Here is a 24,137-nt window from a genome sequence, read left to right on the forward strand (position 1 = left end):
ACGTTCTCCCTGTGTAGTTGCTGAGAGGGTGCTTCTTCGCGAGCTCTGTCTGACATCCCTCTGCTACCAGAGGTTCATTTTATGTCCTGCTAACAGCCAGACGAGGGCCATTTGTAAGCCGTTAAAGATTGCCTGATAATAGATGGAAGTAATCGCTGCTTGATCACATCAAAATGCTGGGACTAAAGAGGACAGGCATTTTACAGAATGACACAAGTGTAAATTGTGATGTGACGAGTTTGTCAGACTTGCCAACCGAGTTATCTAACATATGTTCTAATTAAGACACTGTTTTCAACTAACTTTGGATACCATTATCTTCTCTGTGTAGACTACAAAAACACAAATTTGTGAAAACGGTGACATCATGTGCATGTGTATTACGTTTTCAGTCTATAGGATCATAATGTTTCTTTACAAAGTGACATCGCCATCTACTGGCCTGGCATCAATAATACGGTGATTTTAATCATTTTCACTGGGATTGTTTTGACAATAGGGGCCCTATCATACACCCTATTATACAGTTGCAACGCAAGTGTTTTTTGCTAGTTTCAGCCGACATAGTTATCATTTTCATGTCCTGTGCCACATTGTTTAAATAGCAAATGCATTTGCGCCCATTTGTGTGCCCGTGGGCGTGCTGGTGTGTTCATTGTTGGCGTGTTACTATTTTGAGTCAACTGAAATAGTCTGGGCCATTGACCAACTGAAACCTGGGGCCTGTACCATGATGGTAGATGAACAAACTCAGGGTTATAGGATTAGTTTCGAGTTGACAAATCCAAACCACTCCAATCCGGCTTTGTTGGTACCATGATGCTGATCATCAACTTTCTCTGTCAAATCAGGCTTTATCCTGAGTTTGTGGAGCGCGTGCACATGAATCCGTGACATCAGTTGCAAACAGCCAATCACATGCCTTGCAAAAGAAATAAACTGATCCACTTCTCGCGAGAGAGCCAGCGTGATTCAAAACTCTTTCGCTGAAAATGAAGAATTTAAATGCATTTACACTAATGGAAAATACTTGTGTGTGAAAGAGGACAAATAAAAGAAATGATCTTTCTCTATCAATGCAAGTGAAAGTTGTGAAGTTAGTTTATATAGTTGATAATATATAGCGATAGAGACTTAAACATACAAAGTCACATGTAGTCATTTTTAAAGAGTATATTTACACCTTATTTAGGCCTATATTACATATGATCTATATATATTAATATTCATCGAAAATAAGTGCTTAGTAACAACTGTTACACTAAACTTGCGTGTGTGTAATGGATTAATAACATTATAGATCATATAATTATACAAATCATATAAATTATATTATCATTAAAATCAGACAATTTCATCGTTAAATATTTGTTTTTACTATATAATGACCTTTAATTTGGAGGAAGAGAAACTGGGGGAGTGACTTTATTGCATTGGGTGTGTCAGTGTCACTTAGCTTAAGTCTGATTGGTCCAATTTCAGTTTGAAATCTCTAACCCTGAACATAACCTGCCCCGGAGCAGGTTAGCCGTGGAGTGTAAGATACTATGGCGATGAACACCACTAAAAGTCAGGTTACTTTAATGGTACCTAAAACCCAGGACTGGCGCAAACTAATCTGAAACTTACCTGGCTAGCCAGCTAATCCAGCTTCATGGTACAGGCCCCTGGTCTAAAGTCAATGGCGCACTATTTGTTTTGCTATTTAAAGAGCGCGTTAGTAATATGTGCCTATATGTGGGTGCACAGCGCGTATACACTCTGCTTATTACACACACAGGGACGCGCAGCAGCACACAAACATGCCACATATTAAAAATAAAAGGATTACAGTGTAAAAGATTATTATTGTGTGCATAAAGATAAAAATGCTTTTGGTGGTGCTTGTCCTGTCCGCTTTGATCTCGCACACAAGCAGATCCGTTTCCTCTTTAGAGAAGCGTTCAATTTCAGCCATGTAAATAGCGAATCCGCCATGGTACAAGCACAACTGGCTTTTAAAGGGAATGGGAGATGGGACTCTGATTGGTTTATTGCACCTTACGCCAAAAACACACCCATTACTCATTAAGAGAATAGGGACAACCCTTTTAGACCATGCACAAGGTTGCGCCGACCATTTTTCCCATCCTTAAACTAGCAAAAGTGGATTCGGATGCCCTAAGTGCACTTGTGGCGTGCACTTTAGGCCATGTTCTTTGATCATTAAAATAGGGTCCTAGGTTGTTCGCACATGACGTCACAGGGTGGCGTGAAATGCAGATGGAGGGCAGGAAGTGATTTTCAACATATGGAAGCACTATGAAATGCAAAACTATGTTTTGTGTTGTTTATTGTTGGTCTAATCAATAAAACCGAGAAGCCACAAGGAGCTTTTATTGTGTACCAAAATATGTTTTACATTAGGGGGAAAAATGCAAGAAACTGACTGAAAAATACAGGAAAAACTGGCTTGTAATCCTGCGTCTGCGATCGGGAGGAGTCGAGCCGGATAATGCTTATGTGTGCAGTGACCACTTTGTCAAAAGTTAATACAACTTACATAAGAAACCACTAACATAAAAGTAGTATATAATTGCTTTCATTTGTTTTCTGGAGTAAAAGGATGTCCGTGCCTGGTTGCAAAGTAATTTTCATTAATATAATATGTTTTGGAAAACTTCACCATTAGTATTACATGGAGCGAGCAGCTTCAATCCAAGTCTTCTAACGAGACATGATCAGACACTTTATATGATAAACATTTTAATTTAAGTGTTTATTCACATAAACATTGATCAAATTACATACGTAGCATACCCTATCTGTATTAACAAATAATGTGTCCATGGCAACAATAAAATGTTATAACGGCAAAACATGGGTTGCTGTTGTGAAACACATAATCCTTGTGTTGTGAAACACATTTCCCTTAAGTAACTATATCAAAGACTTTATATATTATATGGACATATAACATAGACATTCCCATATTTATATAGACATTCCCATAGGTAAGGGGAAATCACGCCTTATGTCTCATACTTAAGGGAAAAAAGCAACCGGGCACTGGAGGAATTGATTACAGTCTGGATGATTGTCTCGAATTCAGTAGAAAAATCGCTTATCTTTACAATATAAGGATCACTTCCTGCCCTCCACCTGAATTCTGCGCATCATCAGAATCACGTGGGTGCAAACAAGCTTTGCTGTAGTCTGTACGCGAAAAATGCAAAGGGAAAACTTTCCTGTTTTAGTACATCGTTGACGTGTAAACGTACCCTAAGTTTTGCTAATGTTCCTATTAAATTATTCTTATTATACTTGCAAAACATTAAAAGTTTTAAAACCTTTTTCTTGTTTTCTCCATTTTCTCATTTTGCAAGTATTATGAGAACGTTGCTTTTGAATGTTCTTTGAACCATCTGAAAGAAATGATTGAGTATAAACATTTAAAAAGATTAACATCCAATTAAAAAGTTTCAGAAAAACATTCCCTGAATGATATATAAACAACATTTTTGTGCTAATGTTTTGAGAACATTATTAAAGACCAGATAACTGTGAACAAACATTCTATTAATGTAATCAGAAGAACGTTTGTTCATAACTTTGAGAGAACCTTGCCAGAATATTAGCTAAAGTTCTGGGAAAGTTCCCCGTTAGCTGGGAAAGGACGCCACTGAAGAACACGCTGAAACTTCTTTCATTTTACAGTGGAATTGAATAGTATGTGCAGTAAGTGTGAAGAGCTTTGTAATAATTGTTTGTAAGGCTCCAATTTCTCTTCGATCACCAAGGTAACTGTGTTCATAATATGTCAGTTAACAGCAGGTGCTGTTTCAGGAGCCCAAGGGAAAGGTATCCACCCTCCAAATGGTCTCCTGTGACCTAACAGCAAGTGCTAAAGGCTATGCTGTGTCCCGAAGCCCCAGAAAACAGCTCAGGCTGAAAAATACTGGAGACATTGTTGGTGATATTGTGGCTGATCTTATTATCTTACAGTTTAAATACTATAAGATTGAATAAATCCAAACCAAAGAAGTCCAGTTACTGTACATATGTTACCAACAGCATCACTGTAAAATGCAGTATTTTTTTACCAAATGACAAACAAATATCAATTTCAATTGCTGTTCATCCTTTAGCAGCAAATTAAGTCAAGTATAAACATCACAATAATTAATTTAATTCAGGTTAAGTCTTTAGCAAATGTTATATAATGCATAACAGATCAGTATATGTTCAATGAAATATGAATATATTTGCAAATAAATGAAAGGTTTTTTTAATTAGTTGAAGTAACATTAACAAAAGATCTGTTAATTATTATAGGCTATAATATACTACCATTCAAAAGTTTATTTGATCAAAAAAATAACGTAAAATAACTTTTCTATTTGAATGTCTTTTAAAATGTAATTTATTCCTGTGTTCAAAGCTGAATTTTCAGCATCATTACTCCAGTCTTCAGTGTCACATGATCCTTCAGAAATCATTCTAATATGATGATCAAGAACCATTTATTATTATTATCAATGTTGAAAATAGTTGTGCTGAACACAAAACCTTTGGAACTAGTTTAATCTTGTATTCAAACCCACACACTTGTGACTGCATGAGACAGATGTTAAATCCAGGTGTTGTAAATTTAGATAGGAAATGTGCTAAGACAAAGTATAATGTCATGCACCTGAAAATAGAGAGATTACAGGAGCCCAGAGGCAGCCACCTGTTCCTACAAAAAGACTGGAGAAAAAAAAAAACATTTAATACTCTCTGGTTCTTCAACATGGATCTGTGGAGGAAACAGTTTTAGCTAAAGCTGCTGTGTGTAATTTATTTTAGATGTTAAAATACTCCATCATCATGTATCCCATCTTATTGCAGAGACAACCATTCGTAGATTGAAACCATTAACATTCACATTCATCTCAGTGGCAGTTGCTCGAGTGGTGCTGGATTCCCCTAAAATATGCCATCTTTGCTTATAGGCACTTAGTTCTATGGCTTTTTTACCTGAGCTGGAAACACAGGAAATTCCTGACAATTTTGAGGGACGGAAGTCCACTTCAGAGCCTTCCAAAACCAAACTGAGCGTCATCTATCATAATATACTAAAATATTTTATAATAATATAAATTTGCAGAGGGGAAAAAAAAGAAAAAACAAAGTTTCAATCCGTTTTGTTGGCCGTCAAAAGTAAGATACTTTTTATATTTTTATCTTATTTTTTATTTAAATATTTAGATGACATATTTAGATGGAGGTAGCTTCATAAACAGTAAGTCAAGCTCTACAGCTGTGTGATTGTTTCCAAATTTCAGTGCAACGGATAACTCTCGAAAACGATAAGTCCGTTCAATTAAACTTTTTTAATTTATAGTTTGACTGCCATCATATTTGGGCTAAACGTTCTGACTGTAAAACCCCATTATAAACTTTTAAAACAAATTAAAACTTGACAGTTTAAGGCTTGGTGACATGATATTCTTCACAGAGGTTAAATCCCTTTTGTTTTAGAAGCCTTTAAACTGTTTAAGCCCTTGTATGCTGGGCAAAGCACTTGACTTTTTCTTAATACCAACCATGCCAGAGTTGTAGGCTTTGGCAAATAAGATTAGTGAATTTTACATATGGTTCTCAACAAGGGCCATAATCCGAGTTTGAGTGTGGGCTGAATTCCCCTGCTATTAAAATGTCTTCATTGCTGACTCTATATAAATACAGTATTACTAAACCATGAAAAAAGAGATTTGCCTGAGTTCTAGATTTGCTTTATTCACACTTAATCCAGATATGCAGCCAGCAGCACTTGTTAATAGAGTAATACTTTTGAAAAGTGCTATGATATAAGGAGAAAATACATACATATATCATCGTTTTGATGAATATTAACAATTACTATTTGGCATTTAATTGTCCCTTTTTCCAGCAAAGGATGCCAATGCATTTTACAACTGAAAACTTTAAATTAGGTTCCCTGCTAAGATTGTGCCAACTTGGATAGAGCAAGATGAAGCATTCCCGAGCTCCTTGACAGAAGTACAACAAGCCTCATTTAGTAAAGATGGGAAATCACTATTCCCACATTAGTAGCAGATGGTAATATTTACCCCTGCTGGCATCAGGCCTAAAATAAGCCTGACCTCAGCACAAGAGGACAAAAAGAGATAAAGATCTTCTATTTCCACAATAGTACTGTGACCTTGATCCAGTGTCATCCTTGTGATTACAGTAATGGGGCATGAGGTCCCCCAGTGGAATTAGAATGACCTCTCTGTTGTCTGTCCTTGTCACCAAGTACCATCTACAACCCAATCACCGTGTAACCTGGCTTTAACCTTCAGGAAAGCTCTAGAAGTAAAAGAGCTCACCATGTCTCTCAGGTGCAGTGGATCATCCAGCTTGGCTCTTATAGATAAGGATGGCTGTATTGCACTCTCCTCTTATTTCTTTTTCTCATGCTTATATCTGTCTCTTTAAAGTCATCATAAATAAAGCTTTGGCCGCACCCATCCCCAAGTTTATATGTTATGATCATGACTAAAAAAAAAATAATAAAAAAATCAAGGTCTTTTTTGCAGCAACTTGTACTAACATCTTTTGTCTCAAGATGTACAGTAATGTGTTTTTCTAAGGCACGCTTATAAAAGCTACTTAAATGCCCTAAGGCCTAATCCTGGCTTAATCTAAACCCTGTCTGTGAAACGGGGCAATAAGCATTTTTTTTTACAAGTTAATCATACACTTTTGCAGTGATGTTGTATGTTAGTTTTAAACACCTAGTTAAAAATATTAATTGGAATAATATTAAATGCAGTGATCCATTTTGAGGGTTATGTTAGCTGTGTGAACTTAGTTTATGCTGTTTAAGCACTGGCGAGCTCGGGGGTGGGGAGCACGAGAATTTAAAGGGGCCGCAGCCTGAATATTTAATGATGCCCAAAAATAGGCAATTAAAAAAATGAATAAAAAAAAATATCTATGGGGTATTTTGAGCTGAAACTTCACAGACACATTCAGGGGACACCTTAGACTTATATTACATCTTTTGAAAACACCTTCTACGGCACTTTTAAACATTGGTTTTTGGGGTCGACAGCTTATAAAAACTTAGTTTTGGGTTTTTTAGCTTGTTTGCTGTACACCATGTCACATAGCAGCTTTTAGACATTGTTCTATATTTTTGTTATAAACCAGAAATGACAAAGAGGCAGCCTCATGCTATATAAAGTCAATGGGGACTGTTGGATTGTTTCCCCCAACCCCCCTGAACATGTACAGTGTAAAATATGTACCAAAATTTTATTAATATCTAATGTGTGAATAAGCCATGGTTTAGTTGAGGATGTGAAACCTGTTATCTTAACTCAAATGTATAAAAGCTTGTGCTAAAAAGCAGAAATGCTTCTTCTCGAATCAAATATGAAGTGCAATCTGAAATTTTCTTCTAAAATGAGCATTTTTATCAAGCTTGTATGTTAGTTATTAATAGGTCCTTTCATCCAATCATCTGAAGTCTTCATATATATATAGGCTATTTTATTAATATCTAATGTGTGGATAAGCCATGGTTTAGTTGAGGATGTGAAACCTGTTATCTTAACTCAAATGTATAAAAGCTTGTGCTAAAAAGCAGAAATGCTTCTTCTCGAATCAAAATTGTGGTGAGAGTAGAGGTCCATCTGCAGAACACACACCTGACAGCGAGAATTCTTTACAAAAGATATCAACACTGCCACTGCAGCTTTAACTGTATCTCTCCTAGAATGTTTTCTTGTCCGTTAGCCATGAAGGTTGTATTTTGTGTCTCTGTGGATACTGCTGCTCTTTGCTTAAACTCTTCTGCTCCTCCGTTCTGCTCTGAACATCGGAGTCCCGATTCGTTACAGACCTACTTTGCAGAATTCCAAATGTTTCCATGGTTTCTTGCAATGGGCATGTCACTCCCTATCACCTTGGCAACCCTCTCTGTTCTCCCTGGTTCTTTATTCAGCACACTTTTGAGGAGAGATCTAAAAGAGTTCTCCCTGACAGAGGTAGGCAGAATGGAAATGGAGAAAGGCGAAGATGTTTCTCAACATCACCAGGTGTTAAGCACACTCTCAAAAAAACCCTGTTATTTCTTAACACACTTGTGTGTCTAGTTAAGGATAACATATTTAGTGTTAGTTTTAACTAATACACTGTTCACACTAATGAGTCATGAATCACAAAGGATTGTATCAGATGTGCTTTAACCAGTTTAACAAAATGAACGCAATACAAAACATTTCTTTAAAAAAAATATTTATTAAATTAACATTAAGCCAAAATTCACGTCATTTGAATTTCATAAAGTAATTTTAAACGTATTTGTCTGTCAACATGAACGCAACACCGCAAAACTTAAACTTACCATCATGAGTCATGTTAATATTTAAGGGCATTTTACTTGGCATATATTTACATCTATATTATATATATTTATATGTGACTGTATATGAAGTGCAATCTGAAATTTTCTTCTAAAATGAGCATTTTTATCAAGCTTGTATGTTAGTTATTAATAGGTCCTTTCATCCAATCATCTGAAGTCTTCATATATATATATATATATATATATATATTGTTTAATGAAACAGAGGCAACAGATAGTCATGAAAACAGTATGGCTTTTTCAAACTAGTTCAAGAGAAGCCCGCCATAGCTGCAGCATTTCACCGAAGGTCATCATTTACAATAATTCAAACAAGTGGGAACATAATACCAGTTAAAAATTAGTTCTGTCCGGAAAGTGAGGGATAAATTACCTCAAAATGTTGAGAAGAAATAAATACCGTTCATGAAGGCCTAACCTTCAGACATTGCACCCCGTCTCCTATAGAAAAAAAAATCTGTGTTTGTAGTACTCGAGACTCGGACTCTGTCTTGAACTCAGTCTCGAGACCATATTGTAATGGTCTTGGTCTTGTCATGGACTCTTTTTTTACTCGGAATTGACTCGTACTCGAACGTATTTGGAATTGGACTCAGTCCACTCGAGTCCCATTCAAAATATTTAATGATTGTTACTGTGTTACTATTTCTGTAAATTGATGTTTGGTTGACACGTCCATTGAATTTACTGACTCTGATCTTTGAATCTCGTTCATCAAAATTAACAAATCTTTTTTCAAGTCATTTTGTTCATTTCAGCAGAATATATTTGAAATGTTACATTTTAAATTCCCCAATACATACTACTTGCACAAACGTTTATCACATTTGTAATAAAAAATAAACTATAGGCTAATATAGCCACGAAGGCCAAATTATGAGTAAAAAACGATTGATTGATTGATTGATTAATTAATTGCTTAGCAGGGTTTGAGGCTATTTTGTTCACCTCACCTCCAGATCAGAGTTTTTCTTTCATTTGTCACCTCACATTTATCACGTCTGTTCCCCAGAAAGATTAGATAGCTCTCGTGTCTGGAACTCCAAACTTTCTGGGCTTGGCCTTGTCTCGGCCTCGAATGAGCTGGTCTTGACTACAACACTGGAGAAAATACCAGAGAGGACGAGCGGTCGCTAAAAAAAATCAAAACAACAAAAAGGGGAGACGTTTTTATAGTATCTAATAACAAATAAATCCAAATACCTGACATATGAGCATTCAAGTCGTCCACCGATGAAAAAGAGGGATAAATTACCTCAAATATTTTGAGGAGAAATTGAAAGTCCCGTCAAATAGCCTATCACTGCACTGTAGGGACAATACCAGCAAGCAGGAGAGAACGCTAACGCCTGTTTCACACTGCAAGCGTGAGCGTCGCGTGAGCAGCGCGTGAGCGTAACTACACCGTCACTGCAGCTGCAGAGACGCGCGAGTATTCACACTGGAAGCGTTTGTACAGCGTCACAGCAGCGGCTCGAAGATGCATATAAAGTGAGCATTTCTTTATCAAGACAGCTATAAATTTGTTTTTATAAGTTGGTCATTTATGAACTTGAGAGTCTTGAAAGTTTAACATGGGGAGGTGTACAACATTCTCATATAAACGTAATGAATAAATAAAAAAAATAAATACAAATAAAAGCCTCGTGTTATCCATTGCTGCACACGAATGAGGTAAGCTTTGTGTTTTACATCATCTGCCGCGTGCACATATTTACAATACAGCAAACTCGGCGAAAAAAGCCAGCAGTCTGTGTAATAACTAAAATAATGTTTATATATCATATTTTCTGGCTAGTTTACTTTAGTTTTTCATAATACACCATACTTTAACCCAAACTGAACAATTAAAAACAAGTTTAAATAGGTAAATCTTGTATAATTATTTTTGATTCTTATTTTTTTTTCCTGTCATACTCAAATTCTTGTTAAAACACATTAGACATGCTTATTCTGTGCATTTTGAACACTTTTTGTGTGAAATTATATTTATTTTGTCCATCAAAAGTGTGCTTTCACTTTAATTGAGCGTCAGCAGCGCAGCAAAAATAGACTCGGCGCCGAAACGATCGCTTCACTGCTGCTTACGCGACGCTCCTGCTTTACGCTTACGCGCTGCTCCTGCTGCCTGTGTGAATGCATCCGTTGGTTAACATGGGCGCCGAAAAAAATACGCGCTGCTCACGCGCCGCTTACGCTTGCAGTGTGAAACAGGCGTAAGGCCGGGTTCACACCGCAAGCGGCAGCAGAGCAGAAGCAGCGCGTATTTTTTCGGCGTCCATGTTAACAGATGAGAGCGTTCACACCGCACGCAGAGGCTGCGCGGCAGCGCGGAGCAGGAGCAGAGCAGAAGCAGCAGTGCCGCGATCGTTTCGGCGCTGGGTCTATTTTTGCTGCTCTGCTAACGCTCAATTAAAGTGAAAGTACACCTTTGATGGACAAAAGGTCCAAAAAGTGATTTCACACAAAAAGTGCTCAAAATGCACAGAATAAGCATATCTAGTGTGTTTTAACAAGAATTGAAGTATGTCAGGAGAGAAAATTAATATTAAAAAATATTTATAGAAGATTTACTCATTTAAACGTGTTTTTAATTATTCAGTTTGGGTTAAAGTATAGCCTATGGTTTATTATAGAAAACTAAACTAGCCAGAAAATATGATATATAAACATTATTTTAGTTATTACACAGACAGCCATATAGGCTCTTGCATACCCAAATCAAACCCGAGTTTGCTGTCTTTTTCGCCGAGTTTGCAGTCTTGTAAACATGTTCATGCGTCAGATGATGTAAAACACAAAGCTTACCTCATTCGTGTGCAGCAATGGATGACAGGAGGCTTTTATTTATTTATTTTTATTTAGGCTTTATGTTTATATGTGAGTGTTGTACACCTTGCATGTTAACAAACTTTCAAGACTATCAAGTTTAACAATGACCAATTATAAAAACAAATTTATAGCTGTCTTTGTAAAGAAATGCTCACTTTATATGCAGCTTCGAGCCGCTGCTGTGACGCTGTACAAACGCTTCCAGTGTGAATACTCGCGCGTCTCTGCAGCTGCAGTTCCCGCTCACGCGCTGCTAACGCGCTGCTTCCGCTCTGCTGCCGCTTGCGGTGTGAACCCGGCGTAACTGTGTAAACGCACCTTGACCATCTTAAAGTTTCACAAACAACAAAGAGAATTTTTTTTGCAGTTTCTAATAAAAAACAATCCAGTTACCTGACATGTGAGCATAATGAGTTTATTTTATTTTTTTATTTTATTTTTTTATTGCATGAATAACAATTACAGAACATGAACACAGAAAATACAGGGGGGAAAAATGCCAGGGTTAAAGATACAAATGCAAAATACAAACATTGAGTTGAAATAAAACTAAATAGACCAAACAAACAATAAAAGGCTTTGACATTTCACAAAATTTTAAAAGTGTTCAACAAATACATGGTTTTAACAGCTTTTTTGTTTGTACTGTCCTTAAATGGAAACCATATAATTTTCTAATTCTTGTGAGCATAATGAGTCGCAAATTTGCTTAACTTGCTGAGTGAGGTAGGCACAAGGCAGCAACGTGATAGGATGATAATTAACCAAGCGGCAACCTCCCTCCATTTCGCGTGAAGCCAATACGGAAGTGAATTAAACTGCAATTCATCGACTGGCCGCTAGGGACAGGCTCCAAAAAAAGAGCAGAATCTCATGTTAAAATGCTCAACTTTACAGCAGAAAGAAACATGTTTACATGTTGGTACAAATTGTGGTTTTGGTCTATACAGCTAATTTTGCACTTCATGACAACTTTGAGGGGGGTGATTTTTTTTATAACTCATTCGTTTAAATTTTATTAAGTTCTGCATAATTAAGGGCGTGGTCACTTTGAGTGACAGGTGGATTCCCACAGCTGACAAGGTTATTAGTCATTATGACTTATTATTTATACACACATTCAACACAAAATGTGTTAAAATAGCCCTAACATATATACCCACATGTGGTGCTCGAATCACACATACAATGCAGATCGACAGTTCAACGGGAGCGCGCAGCTCTACTATATAGAGGGCCACACTATATTTCCACTCCTTACACATTGTTGCTGGAACTAAATATAATACACACCTTTGTGTGTGTGTTGAGCTACTTTTCTAGTGCCATCTAATTCTAATTTAATTAGACTTATTTAAACAGATTACATAATGTTTTTGACTTGAATAAAGCAAGTAACTTTAGTTGTTACCAAATATGTATTTGTAGGAACTCAAACTGCAAACACCATGCTACATTTTGTGTAGAAACATTCTGTGAAGAAACAGTAATGTTATTTACTTACAAACAAAATGAAATTTTTTTTTTTACCTTTTCTATTTAAAATCCTTCAACCAAAGAAAAAAAAAAAGACACTTTTCTCTATTTTTCTGTAGTGTAATTTTGTATATCGGGGTTGTGTATGCTCACATGCAGGCACGTATTCAAAAACATCTCTGTCTCAACAACAAAGAAGATGTTGTCATGTGATTCTTTAACACACAAAAATTGTATGTAAGTTGTTTGTTCTCCTTCTAGTCTCTGGATATCAGCATTTCATCAATCACTGCTTTAATGTTCCTCTGACATGTGAAATAATGAAAGGCAGATGGAATCTTTCTCATCCTTTCACGGAGCACTGCAAACAACAAGAAGAAGATGATGATACTATCATGAATCAACTGCCTGATTCTGTCATGAAACCAGTAAAAGTACAAAAGGCACTGTTTTTCAAAGATGAGAAATGTATCCTACTTTACAAACATGTTGCTGTTTTGCAGTCAAAACAATATTTCAAATACATGCAAAGTTGAATTGAACTTCATACTTTTATACCTTCACTCAGCCCTCACTCCACAAAAAAACATGACACAACAGCCAAAAACGTCTAATTGATGCACATGTACAGATCATCAATTAAAAAAGTGTAGACAAACTGCAAGAACCCTCTATGAACATCCCCTAAAGCCCAACATATACACTATTATAAGTATACTTTGAAAGGCTATATGCATTTGGCTGCATATACGCTCAGCATTTGCATCAAAACTAAAGCATACTTTGGATTTTAGAGTGCAAAAAAAAAATGTAGCTCTACCATTCTCAATAAATCAATGTGGATCATTTGAAGAATAGTTTCTGTCATGGGTGGAAGTTAAAACACAAGGAGAGCTTTTTTCTGGTCATCCTCTGACTGCGGCTATCTGTCTGTCAACTGGTGTCATTTTCCCTTTATGAACTGTTAAATAATTCAAACCTCAGTTTCTCTGTGAAATGTCATTCCACACTATCTATGCAGACAGAAGAAAATATGAATTGAGTGAAAAAAAAAAAAAAAAAAAAAAATCCAGTTTGCTTCATCCATGAAAATGGAGTAGCTGCGGCATGTGCGTTTGAGGTACAGGAAGTGTTCTGCCATTAGAGTGACCAAATTCAGTTCATTTACATCAATCAGTTCAAACAGTTGCCAAACAAACTCTTGTTTTAGGTATGGATTAATATGAAATTAAATTTATTATCATGATACTGCCTGATCATGATAATAAACTTTGCATTAAATGCACATTATACAAACCCAAATTCAGCACAATATTCAACTGGGTTTTAAAACATTTGACTCATTCTCATCTTACACTCCAGAGTGTGCGTGCGATTGTGATAGTTGATGAATCACTTCATGGAAATATTAAATCTTATGGTTAAATGTAGAAATTTGGCCATTCATACCCTCTCCACTCGCTATAGCTCAAAGTTACACCCATCTGCCAAAGTAAACCCTCTCTGAGTCCAAGCATTCAGCTCTGTTGTCTGAGGTCCTGCTGTTTTAAAGTAGGAATTTTCAAAGTAAAAACTCCAGCGAGGTTTCATGGAAAAATAGTACAATATATTTAATTTGTCACAAATCCTGGGAATTGTTGCAGTACATAATTACAATATTTCACTAACTGCCCATGTTGAATTTATTATTTGCAACTATTTCCTCTGCAGCTGATTTAGAGTTCCATCAACATTTCAATGTTGGTGTCTTCCAGAGACCCACACATACATAAATCTGAAGACAAAATCTCTAATTGATGCTAAGTAAATAACAGATTTAGTATAAGAAACACAAATTCAGTGAAATGTTCTCATTAGAGTATTAGTAGACTGTTAGGCGTTAGGGTTCGGGTTAATAGAATAAGCTGACAGTTGCAAAGTTACTTATAATGGTTACTTATAGGTTCTTATATTTCTTTTCCATTGTTTTTCTATGTAAACACGCATTAGACGGACATGTATGACCGTTGTGCTAACGTCTTTTGCAGAATCTCACACATGAGCGCCAAGTTTTTTTATATAATGAGAATGTACAAACCGTGCTTTTGTCTTTCTCTGAATCATTATGGTACACTTATAATAAGTGTTTATATTCTGACTATTTCAGACCGGACTGGTAGGACCTGCCACAGAGTATCACAGTAACTGCGTGACTCGCCATAGACATACATGGAGAAAAGTAGCTCCGACTAGAATTTTCCACCGCAAGACGCATGCAGTTCTGTTTATTAACCGCTAGAGGGCAACAAATTGCGGACTGCAGCTTTAAGTTAGGCCGTGTGTAATGGTGCGTTCACACCGGACGCGAATGAAGCGGTAAGCGCGAGTGATTTACATGTTAAGTCAATGCAAAGACGCAAATTGACATCCTGCGGCGCGATTCGCGTGAATGACATGATTCGGGAGTTTGACGCACATAATGTGTGATTCGTGCGAAGTTGAAAACGTTGAACGTTCAAGTTGAAAAATCTGAACTTTGACGAATTTCCGCGCCGCGTTAACCAATCAGGAGCTTGCTCTAGTAGTGACGTGACGTAGCGAACTGAGGCAGAAATATGAAGCGAGTAAACTCAAAATGTTCAAGCGTTCAACTACGTGCGAATAGCGCAATTTATTTGCGCAAGTCGCGTCTGGTGTGAACGCAGCATAACTGTCCACCAAAGCGTTTTTAGCCAGTTGAAAATCCTACCTTGCTGTGGGCACCTGAGAGTGTTTTCGCAGTACAGCGTTTTTTTTCCCTCAGTTATGACGCTTTGCTCGTTAGGATACGGAATATCCACGGAAGTGTTACTAGTATCTTATTTCACAGATATTTTGTGTCAAATAAAAATGTTGATACAATCTAAAGTATTTGCTCTGGCTCTTGTTTTTAATTATTTTGTTCCATTATTATGCTTGTTGTTGTTGTTGTTGTTGTTGTTGTTGTTATCATCATCTGTTGACATTGTACAAGCAGAAAGCGGCGGTTGGTCGGTGTTCTTTTTGTCACGCCCCTTCTCCACTGTGATTGGACAGCTTGGTACAATGTGACAGTGATGAACGCAGCGTTTTACCCAAAGTTAAACATTCTTCAACTCGAGGCGACCGGTAAAAAACACTAAGCCCTCAACGCTTGAGCTTGAAAAAGACGCTCAGCGCCTCGTTACACTCCTGCCGTTTAAAAAATGTGGTGCTCCCATTGAAAACAATTGGTATGCTAGCCGCTGGAAAAAATGAACTAAAACTTTTACACATTCTCATCAATGTCAGTTCCATAACAGTGGACCAATCAGATGAACCCGGAGGCGGGGCAAGCATTGTGAGCTTTTGTTTACAGTAGCAAGTAAACTAAAGGCTATTTTGGGGAGAAGGTGCTCATAGTGGCTGTATCTGGATAGCCAGTATGATTATTTTCTTTTTATTCCCCTGTGAAAAATAGTAGCTATCTGTTTTTCTGTTTAGCTATCTTTCCGTTATTGCATATCACATCTGAAAAGCGCATTTCAAGAACCTCGCTTTCTGCACTGCTCTGTTTTTAAACCATTTGCATCACATTTTTAGATGTAAAGACGTGTTCTGTGTGAACGAGCCCATAGTCAGTACAATGTCCGTTGAGGAGCATCGAAATATAAGTGTTAGCACATATTGAGCAGACGGTCTACTAAAAATTTTAATGACTGCTAGTTAACATGTAGTTGCAAAGTTACTTATAGTTAGTACAATGTCTAAAATGGACTATCAAAATAAAGTGTTACCAAATACGACCCATATGACCACAAGTAAAAATGTCAAATTTACATTTGGCTGAATCTCTGCTGAATCTCAGTTTCTTTGATCAAACGGTTGCAGAGTCCTAAAAATGTCTTTGAGCATCATGCTGAGTACTAGGTTTGGTACCAAGTCCACATGCTTAATGGTTTTATTGTGAGCAAGCTCGTATTCAAATGTTTCACACATGCAAATAATAAATTCTGCAAAACTGGAAAAGCAAACCAATATGTTAGTGCTGGAACAAGATGTATTTTTGTGTTGGCAAAACTAATCTGGTGTACCATACTGTGTTCTGTACAATGAGTTTTTTGAGAATATTCATCTCAAAAAGAGGGTGAAGAATGTGAAGATAATGATCAACAAAGAGAATGGTGGAAATCTTTGGGTCTTATTCACAAATTAGTTTCACCAACAAATCATGATTTATCAAAAAAAATCAATTTCTAAAATGTATTCTGTACTCTCCTGTTTCTGTCCATTCGGATACATCACCAGTGCAAAGGACGAGTCGGAGTTGGAGCATGAGTTTTGGGGTTGTTGTTGTCCTTGGCATATTGGATTCTAAAACCCTACCCTTATCCCTGGTGCAAAAAACCTAGATCTTAATCTAAAAATGGGGAAGTGTTTCCACGGAAAGGCTGCTGCAAAATTGTACATTAATCAGATTGTGAAGCAAATCACAAAAAACACAAGATTTAGCAATTACAAAATATGCATGTGAGGGATGAGAGGTAAAAAAGTGTTATTCATTCATAGAGCCAAGAAAATGGTGTCCACCTGGCCTGAAGCTCTTTTCAAAGGATTGGCTTTAGCCCGGCCCTTCTGCTAAATTAGTGTCCTAAAATAAAATGATGAACAGTCTGCAACAATTTCAAAAAGCAAATCAGAACATGCATAAAACTTCAATATCAGACAATCCTCACCTAACCTGTCCTGATAACTAGCGCAATCCCAGTTTTTTTTGTGTGTGGGGTTTTTTTTTTTTTTTTTTTATAATTCTCTAGGTCTGGTGAGGCGCTTCTTTTCCCCCAAAGTACAAAGAGTCTCACTTCTCTCTCGTCTAGTGAACAGACTGCTAAATATACTGACAATAATATGATAGATTGTAAGCTTGGGAAGATATTTTGCAGTGGAAGACTATTTACAATGGACTGGTTTATAGAAACATCCCTTAATAGCCATCAGTTTCTCATTCCAACATAATTTATGGTACCCAAAACTCTTGGAATGTGGGTATAGCTCTTCATATTTGATTCAACACTCAGATCACCCAGTCTTAATAGGCCCTTCACTGACAATAAATATAAAGTGAAGTCCTGAGATCAGGCTACATAAGTCATATAGGCTCTGAAGCAGCTTCTCAGGCCACAAGTTGACAGCTTGAAAGTTGAACAACCATGAACGCTTCCAGACTTAACAGTGCCAGAGAATGTCGAATAAGATTTTTTTCGCATTCATCAACACTTAATGCCAAAATTGTAGAGGAGGTTGAGGCAGAAGCAGGGAGAGTTTCAGTGGTGCACATTGCACACCCATGTTCATAAAAACGCACTCACACCAAACAAACCGAAGTCTGACGTCAAACAAACTCGGTTCGCACCAAAACCTACCGTGTGAAAGCACCCTGAGATTCCCAGTCGAAGCAGCAAATGAATTAACTGATGTGTTTATAGATATACTGCTTGTGTGCAATGTGTTTTAGGAAATGGAGATGATACTGGAGAAATTTTATTAATCTTCAGGGTCGAAAGTAAAGATTTCTATATTGTTATCAGATTTTGTATTGCGCTACACTCAAAAAAAGATTTTTTGATGCTGTTCAGTTTATTTAAACAATTTATTTTGATTCAACACCATTGTATCAGGTTTCTGGTTTAAATGCGATTGATTCATGTTAAATTGACTTGAAACGATTACTCTTTGGCTTGATGTTTTCATATAATATGTTTCAATCAAGTAAACCCAACCAGGACTCAATCAAACAGGATTTTCACTTCCCATCATGCTTTGCAAAGGGGCTGTACTAGGAGTGTAAATGTTGAAATAAAGTGTTATTTTAAGCAGTTTTTAGGAAGATTAGAAAATGGAAAGACTTTTTAATGTTTACTGTTCTGTTATGTTGGTATTTAAAAGTTTGTTAATTAATAGTTTTAGGGTTACCATTGTGGTGAATTGTTGCACTTGTGCTTGGGTTGAGGACCTGCTAACAAACTTTCAAGTTACTTTAATAAGAAAGTAATCACTGTGGTAGTGCTCTGGGTTGCATTTTCAAAAAGCATTGTAAGCCTATGTTGATTGTAAAACCATTGCCGCCAATGGACTTATGATCAATTTAGGCTTTACAATGTTTTTGGTTAAGGCAACTTAAGATGAATCCAGTATCACATCTAGATTTCTAACACAGAACATCACAAAAGTTATATAAATCACAAAATTAAACAAGAAGAATTAATTGTAAAAATCAATGTATTATTGCTTTTTATTTATTTTCCAAAACATTGCAAATTAGTTGGGCTGACACTATTAAAATAAGCTGTGCCCAACCATAGTAAAGAAGTTGAATCAACCTTAATAAATTAAGTTGACCCAACGTAAGTACATTAAATTGGAATAACAGAATTGCATAATGCTGAATTAAAGCAACATAATCATGTGGAAATCCTTTCCATGATTTTTGTTATGTTCGTTCAAAGAGTTTTTTTTTTGAGTGTATGTTTGTGTATATCTTTAGGGGCAAGGGTAGAGTAGTACAATACATTCATATTTACGGCGGTGTTTTTGCCCATGGGATACAGGGCTCAGTTGGGTCTTAATCAGTAATAATGAAGATCTGCCCTTGAGTTGCGATCTCACAGCTCTCCTGAACTCAGCAGACAGTCTAATGTGCTTTTGATGATGATTTGAGAGCCAGCACTGATGCTAATCTCTGCGATTATCCGTCCTCACCGCTAATTGTAGTTTATTACCGCAGGTGTATCGAAACTGCTTGAGTCTGAGAAATCTGCAAGTTATGATAGCACACTTGATTCTTTAATTTAGCTTGACAGCAAAATGGTAAAAAGTATCAAGTGTGCTATCATAACATGCAGCTTTGTTTTGTCACTGAACGTTTCTCAGATGAAAGGATGCATCATTTTGAAAGGCTGTATAATTTACACATTCATTGTGTGAACTACATTGGTTCAATAGAAATGTGGTGGAATAATGACTTCTGCTAATCATTCTGAGATTGAACTGATATTATTGTAAATAACGAAAAGGCATCTGAGGAGAACTTCACAAATTTAGTTTTGCTTTATTTCCAGATGTTTGATTCCATATTTGGTTCCCTCTTATGTCATCCTTTGAGGTTTCCCTAGATAGCCTCTTAAAAACTGTGCGTTCATTCTCTTGACAAACTAAAACATTTAGAATGAAATATGTATATACATATGGAATGAAAGATATAGATTGTACTGCATGATAGCTTGCTTATTTTGCCCATGAGTATGATCTATGTAAGTCACATATCATACTAACAAAGAAAAATTATGTTTCAAACCACAGTTTGAGAAATTTAGTTTCAACCACACAAGTTTGCAATGCTTTTTGTGAACTTTGTTGGAACTATGGTTTCAGGAAACACTGAATAGTTGAACTATGCTGGTAACAATGGAACACGTGACTATAGTTTGCTAACAATGCTTTCGGAAAACACCCCTGATCCTTGACGACTACTACTAAAAATAAATAAATAAATAAATAAATAAAAAATAGAAGATCTGCCCAAATACGCCAAATCAGTAAATTTCGTCAGACAGACCAACAGTTTCCTGTAACTCAGTCCGAAGAAGACATTGATCACTACATGTCTAAAACTGAAATTTTGTGTTATTTGATAAATATACACTCTAAAAAATGCTGGGTTAAAAACAACCCAAGTTGGGTTGAAAATGGACAAACCCAGCGATTGGGTTGTTTTAACCCAGCGGTTGGGTTAAATGTTTGCTCAACCTGCTGGGTAGTTTTATTTAACTCAACTATTGTTTAAAAATTACTGGATTGCTTAATTAAAATTAACCCAAAGTATGTTGGAAATTAACATTTATTAAACAATAAACAATAAACATTTATTAAATTGCTTATTAATAAATTTATATTAATAAACTATTAAACTATTAAATTTATATTAATAAACTATTAAAGCTTATTGATAAACATTCACCTTTTGTCTATTATTGTTGTCTCTAATTGCATCTGGTTTTTAATTTCCCAACTATTTTGGGTTCATTTTAAGCTAGCCATATAGCAATTTTTAAATAATAGTTGGTTTAAATAAAACTACCCAGCAGGTTGGGCAAACATTTAACCCAACCGCTGGGTTAAAACAACCCAATCGCTGGGTTTGTCCATTTTCAACCCAACTTGGGTTGTTTTTAACCCAGCATTTTTTAGAGTGTACTGACCTAAATTGCACCAGATCTAAAATGCAATGACATTGCTAACCTTGCAGATGTATCCTTGAGAAAAAAAATCAAATGCATAGGAGTATGAGACAAATCACGCAGTGTCGGCAGTTCTGAAAGCATCAGAACAGGATATTACTGACACAAAATACGTGCAGAACAAAATGTTTCATAACCAATGTACTAATAGTACAATGCTTCATTTGCACATGTAACATGTACACAACTGCATATTTTTTCATTCCATCAATGCTTTTTCTTTCTGAGTTCCAGTTAAAAGCACCGGTCAATGTTTCAGACATTCACAATTCTGCTGTTAACTTGAGGAGGAAAATGACTAAATTGTGAGCTATGAGGGTGAGCATGAATAGAGTCAGTCATTTTCTACTCTTGCAGAGCCAGACTACATCAAATCTGATTCACATTGCAGCTTATTCTAGCCACAAACTACCCAAATGACCTTTTGCTAAGCCCCGCACCAAAACAACCTTGCTATCAAGCTTTTTTAATAAAAGGTCCTGCCCCTAATGGTCCATAGGACCAGTTAGGTGAACATAATTTCAATAAGTGCAACAATCTGTTACTGGAACAACATTCCAATCAAACAATCAGATTTGATCAACAAGTTTACAGTTTATGTCAAGTTTAGGCTTACAACCAGTGCTTCTACATGAGTGTTATTCACCTATCATTTCCCTCTGATTTTAGGGATAAGTTAGGGGTATTATGGGTAGGGATAGGGTTAAGACTAAATTTTTCAGACAGAAATGTTTTTCCAGGACCAGGAACATGTCATACATGTCCTAAGTCACAGTGACTTACTATATGGATCTTGCAGACTTTTTTATGGCCATTGGTTAAACACAAGATGAAGTCTATGAATACTTCAACAGTACCATACACTTCTCATGTCTGCAAACACAGCGGCCACTCAGAAGCCGGTGCTAGAAGCGGTCAAGGGTCAAATGAGTCATTAGCACATACTTGCACCGATGGTGACACAGATGTTGAGAACAACTCGCTCACAATAAGCACAAAAGAGTCTCAATCAACAACATAAAAAGAATAACAGAGCTGTAAACAGACACTGGAGGTTTCAAGTCAACAGCTCTTTCTGTCTCTGTGACGATAATGATGTTGGCGTAACAAGCTAAGACATTACAGATGTGCTCTCTCATATCAGTCAAACGGCTTCTCTTATTGAAGCAGATGTAATTGCTTGTTTTATGACTTTGAGGATTTGAGAATGCTTAGATGAAACTTCTGTGAAAGTAAAATAAAGTTTTTGTTGTTGTGCAACTTTGCAAAAATCAATCAAACATCCTCCCACCCAGGGCAAACCTTTGCAGTTCTCTCATGTGATTTTTTTAAAACAGACTGTGTTTTTAGCCACTGGCAACATTGACAGCGCTGAATTGCATGCTTTTTAACTTTTTTAATAGATTCTGGTAAGGTGTGTTGTGCCATAAATCGATGATGATTAAGTACTCATGTGTCTCCTTGGTAAACCGCAGCTCTCACAGAAAGTGACTTAGCAAAACTCAATGGTGGAAATCTTGTTCAGGCCTGGGAGAAATGTTCTGCTGTCATGAAGGCTGAAATATCGCTTTAATGTCTTAATGGCTTAGAATTGAAGGGGAACAGCTCAATTAGCAATTACTTTAACATGCGATGTACTGAATCTTTGAACTCAATTTTAAAGAGAAGTTCAGACTGCATGATTTTCAAAGTAGTCACGTCTCTGTTCTTTTCACACTGCATGACTATCTTGGCCAGCATTCAGTCGCTGCTGTGTTCAAACTGCACGATGGATCGGCGACAGAAGGTTTCACACTGCATGACTTTACAATAGGAAGAATCGCCGACAACTCTGTCTGTCACACAAACTACGTTTCACAACCAAACACACGCGAGACCTGACAAGGAAACAAAGCGATATCACGTGTGCAGGACCAGAGTTGTTATTGTTATTAAAAACGGTAGCCCGCAAGAAGCTTGCAATACAAATTGCCTGTGCGCTGATTTGCAGCGAATAAAAGAAAAAGAAAAGAAAAATATGGAGGAGGAAATGGTTGGGGAGACTGTGGATTGTGTGTTCTGCAACGAGAGTTGGAGGTAAATAAATAACTTTTCAATGTGCTGCTATTGAAGGTCAAGCAAATATTTGTGCTTTGTTTCCGTTTGATTGAATTGTAATATTTATCTGAAACGAAGCCATGCTTGCTGATGTTGTGGTCTATAACTCCTCCCCGAACTCCCCGCTGTTCTGTATCTTGCTCTCACATTGGCTGTCAGTCATCGCCGATGTAGTTTTCAGTCAGAACACTTTTCACACAGCAGGATTTTGAATCGCTGACAGGTCCAGATATTTAGCATGCCAAATATCTCACGGGCGTCAGCGACTCGCCTGCGATTCTCTCAGATCGCGTCTTTGCTCATTCACACTGCGTGATTGTCACTTGCGTGAACGAGCACCGATTTGCCTGTGATTTCGGGCATTTGTCGGCGATTTCTCAAAACCTGTCGGCGAGCCAAAATCGGGGCTAAAATCGTGCAGTCTGAACTCGGCTTTAGTGATTGAAGCCCAGCCTTAAATGTTTCATTCTTTTGTTGAGACTTCAGGTGAAATAAAAGGTGGAGCAAATTCTCATGCATTTTTACAGTTTTTAAAAACACTGCCAGCAAATAATGATTCTGACAGAAAACTTGCCAGAAGCTACTGTTGCTGTAATAACAAACACAACTTTCCTGCGCATTTGATTGACAGATAAAACTCATCATTTCAGCATTGTTGTTCATTTTGTGGTTGTTTCAGCAATAGTTCATAAATTCAGGTAACAGCATTAAGTTAAAGAGGTTAAAATTTACCATTCGTCTGAATCAATTGGAGATCAAGCCTTATTTTTGGCAGGTACTCTGGTTCAGCTGTGTCTGACCATGACTCACAGTGAGACTCACGAGTGGAATCATGCCAGTGTAAACGTAAAAAATATAATGATAATAAATAAATAATATAATAATATAATGACCCTTACACTATATTTTCAGAAAAGAATTGAGTCTGGCTCTAGACAAACTTCACCTATGAAGTGTATAGTCGAAATGCAGATGATTCATTGACAAATAAGGTTTTTAAAAGTGTAAAAAAACATAATGAAGATATAATTCATTTTTAAGTTTTATTAAATTTGAAC

Source organism: Chanodichthys erythropterus, chromosome 3 (genome assembly GCF_024489055.1).
Source record: "Chanodichthys erythropterus isolate Z2021 chromosome 3, ASM2448905v1, whole genome shotgun sequence".
Taxonomy (NCBI): domain Eukaryota; kingdom Metazoa; phylum Chordata; class Actinopteri; order Cypriniformes; family Xenocyprididae; genus Chanodichthys; species Chanodichthys erythropterus.